Genomic DNA, 4,110 nt, shown 5'->3' with positions numbered 1-4,110 from the left:
TCGTGTGATCAAGTGGGAACGCTAGCAAAGCGATCCTTCGAACTGGTTTCCTGAACCGGTTTCCAGTAAACCAGTTTAAGAAAGCATAATGAGAACGGTGCCATAGTACATCTTTGATTTGTTTTGCATTTTTCTTGCTAGTCATACACTCGACCTAAAAATAAAAAGAAACTGAGTCAATTTGTTTTTGAGGTCTTCTCACAACTGTGATCAGCCTTTAGATTTTGCAAACAGAATCGAGAGAACATTAGTGCAACAATAGTGCAAGTTGGTGACATCAAAGAGTATTGTTAAGTGAGTCAATGCAAAAGTGTTTTTTTTACGGGTCACATTACAGACCTAAATCAAGAAGTGCAGTATATCCTTCATGTCACGTTGGAGGAAGTACAATTGTAGCAGAACCATTCTTGTCAATATGCTCCAGGCTGAAGATAATATCATATGAATAGATAAAGAAACATAAGACAAACGCAACACTGAAAATTTGATCATGCTCGGACAATGCAGAGGAAAGTTATGACATTCCGGTAAAAGAGTTTTAGGCATGTCTTCATGAAAAAAAAATCCTCCAAGAACTAGAAAAATTGGATTGACAACTGATTTAGTGCATTAGATATTCATTCTTGCAACTATTTCACTATAAGGGAGAGATATCATTCACACATGTATGAAATAATGAAACAATTATGATTTCATGTAATAACATAAGAAAAGGGAAAGTGGGGATATGGCATCATCAGCCCTCCTAATGAATATTCATGACAATGTGCATTTAACTGTTTTCACAAAATATTGCTAAGTTCAATTACTACATTATTTGTTATCAGTGTTTTCAGCATTTTGCTCTGTGAATTTTACTCTATTAAATTAGATATCAATATTTTTCAGCCCAGAGTACCCCTTTTAATTCACCTGACAAATTTACTTGAGCAACTAAGAGAGAAACCAGACAAGTACAGTACTGCATTACAGAAATGGTTGTATAACAAGAAAATGAAGAAATGTATGGTTTTAAGTTTTGTTTGTATTCTTTTAGAATGGTTCAGCATTTCTAAGTTACCCATTTTTGAAGAAAAGGGGTGTTGCTTTATGTACATGTACTTAAATGCATTTAATATGGGCCATGGACCAAATTCCTTCACATCAGAATCAACAATAAGCTACCTAATTAAACCATTTACCCATTCACTTGATGTTTCTCGACTTTACTCTTTGCATCAAATTGTATTAATCTCTTTATAAAGCCTTAGTTCCATGAGTGTGGCATGTCCATTATGGTTGTCAAAGATGCTTGAGTTGGTATTCAATTCAATAACGAATTACTTTATAAAGCAGGATACAAGATCAATGTATCCTCTTGATAAAATCAGTCATGTGTAGTAGAGCTGTTTAAAAGAAAGAAATCATCCAAAGACCATGTAGTTGGGTTTTCTTTTATGTGTTAGCAATTTTGAATTCCCTTGTGGAAGGGGCGTGAAATGAGATTGCATTGTGTTGCTTATTGGAGGAAATTTAATCCGTTCAAGACCAGTTTACAAACTGGTTGGTTTTTGTTCATGGACTGGTTGGTAGCTATATATAGATTAGATCGCTCTATTCAATTTACATGAAAGGACTTGAACTTTTCAAGGTATAAGAAGTCTTCAGATGTGTAGAGATGTCCTGGATGATTTCTTCTTGAAATTGATATATAATTGGCCATATAGGCTTAGAAGTTCACCTTTTATGAACTCTGAAACTTGTTACAAACAATAAGAACACATACATAATTGTATTTCATCCCTTTCTTATTTTTTTTTCTTTTTCCATTTGCAGGCTCACATCTTCAATGAACTGGGCTACACGGCTGAAAGGAACAAAAGTGCCCTCCTCTTCCGAGACTTGGACCAGCAGTATTCCATCTTTCAAATACCACCCTTTCAGATCCTATGGCCCATAATATAACCTTATCTCTACAAGGGGACTATTTCATAAAGCCAGTGGAGGATTCGGGTGGGGGCCCTTTTGTCCCCCCCCCCCCACCCTGAGAGCATGAAGAAAGATTTTTTAGTGGAAAGTGTCTGTCATGCACATGTGTAGACTTTTTTCTTTGCTTGTCAAATTAATCTTGGAATAAATAACTATCATTCGAGAGTGAAGACCTTTTTTTTGGGGGGGGGGCTTGTCAATTTTTGTACCCACCCCTGCATAAAGTTATTTACAAAGTTATGCACACCTTTACAAGCAGTAGGAATATAGCAAGCAAAATGTTATAGCATAGTGATTGATCATGTGATGTATATTTACAATTGATTATTTTTATATTATCACTTGAGATCCGCAATGTGATTAATTGCAATGCTTTGTTGAAAAGGACCCAGATGTCAAAATGAAATCTAGATGTTATATTGTACCACAATAAAATGGTAAACATAAGAAATATACAATATAAACAGAACGTTTTTAATTTTGGCTCCCCATAAGTTTTAGCACAGATTGTGGTCTTAGTTAAAACCTGGCTTCAGAATACAGGCCACTGAATCTATGTATGTAGTCTCCAGATACAGACCCAGTCTATATAATTTTATGTTTTCAGCGGCAGCATGTCAAGCAACATATGAGACAAGCTAAGACTAATACCCCTTTCATAAACCCAATTATGCGGCTAATAGCAGCATAATTTGGTCGTAAAATCGGAGGAGGACCAGAGTTATCCGCATTATTTTAATGCTGCTATTATCCGCATAGGCCTAATAGCAGCATTTTGACCAGATTTTGACTTTATGAACGCATTTCCAAATAATGCGGATAATTGCCATGGTGCGGTCACAAGGTCACCCTTTTCCAACACCACCGCATCGGAGGGGGCGTGTCCAATTGTCATGACGATTGTCTGCCTTTTTCAGGACGGGCGCTCGTAAAAATAGTGCGGATTATTTTCGGAGTTTGTGAACGCAATTTTTATTGAATTATCCGCATTACTCTTAGACGGCTGATTGGAGGATTGGTTTATGAAAAGGGTATTAGTCTCCTGGCAATGACAAATTTAAGATGTTTTATGTAGTCTGCGGGCAGACATTTATTGACACTTTAATAAGCAAGTCTTGAGGCAAGTCTAACATAATTTCCACTTCTAACTTGCCCAAATATTCATAACAGAATGAAACACGCCATATAAACTAAAACAGCAAATATTGCTCATTTGGGTTGAGCATGGTTTGATTCAGCGCGTGTAGGCTGAAAATTCAGACCACTCTCCACAAACTAGTGTGTTTGCACCTGTCAACTATTTCCTATGTTTACTTTCAGTGAAGGTCTTTGTAAAAGTGGTAGGTCCATGGTAAAATGTAGTCTACTCAAGCAGAATCTCAGAACTTGTGTGTTCATGCATGATTAATTGTCCAACCTGTGTTTGTGCCACTACAATTGATTGCTTTTACCAGATAGCAGACAGTTCTGGAGAGGAGCCAAGAAACATTGTGGTAAAAGATAGGAAATATTAAATGGCCTTCACGCTTGGAAGTATAGCCACACCCTGGCAAGAATAAGATTTTTCCAATGTGATTGAAAGAATTCTATACTCAGCTTTAATTGTTTAATGGAATCCTACTATATTCATTCCTCATTATTATATCATATTCATTTAAATTGTGGTTTCCAATTCAGGTGGAGCAACTTGTGACACCCCCCCCCCCCCCCCCCGCTGAAAAAAAAATACACAAGTACATGACACGTAATAGTAGTAGACAAGTGGATTTGATAACTTTTATATTTTTTCTGTCTTTGAAAATACTAATTTATATGTATTTCCCTGCATTTTTTCTCACCTGCATAGCAGACCGAGACTTAGTGCTGCTCCGGCGGCAGCGGCGTCAACGTCAAATCTTAACCATTGGGTTAAATTTTTGAAATGTCATCATAACTTAGAAAGTATATGGACCTAGTTCATAAAACTTGGACATAATTGTGTAATCAAGTATAACTGAACATCCTGTTTGAGTTTCAGATCATATGACCGAGGTCAAAGGTCATTTAGAGTTCATGAACTTTGGCCATGTTGGGGGTATTTGTTGATTTCCATCATAACTGAAAGTTTATGGATCTGGTTCATGAAACTTGGACATAAGAATA

General features: G+C 36.5%; 1 long non-coding RNA gene across 2 annotated transcripts; it reads left to right on the top strand.

Annotated features, from left to right (window-relative positions):
- Positions 1 to 1,162: 1,162 nt before the first annotated feature.
- Positions 1,163 to 1,911, top strand: LOC121429237. Of its 2 annotated transcripts, none has more exons than XR_005971882.1 (2): positions 1,163 to 1,564; positions 1,816 to 1,911. It is a non-coding gene; the product is annotated as an uncharacterized LOC121429237 (long non-coding RNA). The 2 variants fall into 2 exon arrangements; XR_005971881.1 differs by having other exon boundaries at positions 1,562 to 1,630.
- Positions 1,912 to 4,110: the final 2,199 nt, after the last annotated feature.

This window comes from Lytechinus variegatus, chromosome 15 (assembly GCF_018143015.1).
Source record: "Lytechinus variegatus isolate NC3 chromosome 15, Lvar_3.0, whole genome shotgun sequence".
Lineage (NCBI taxonomy): Eukaryota > Metazoa > Echinodermata > Echinoidea > Temnopleuroida > Toxopneustidae > Lytechinus > Lytechinus variegatus.
Note: the sequence above shows the minus strand (reverse complement) of the source record. Positions and strands in the feature narration are given on the sequence as shown.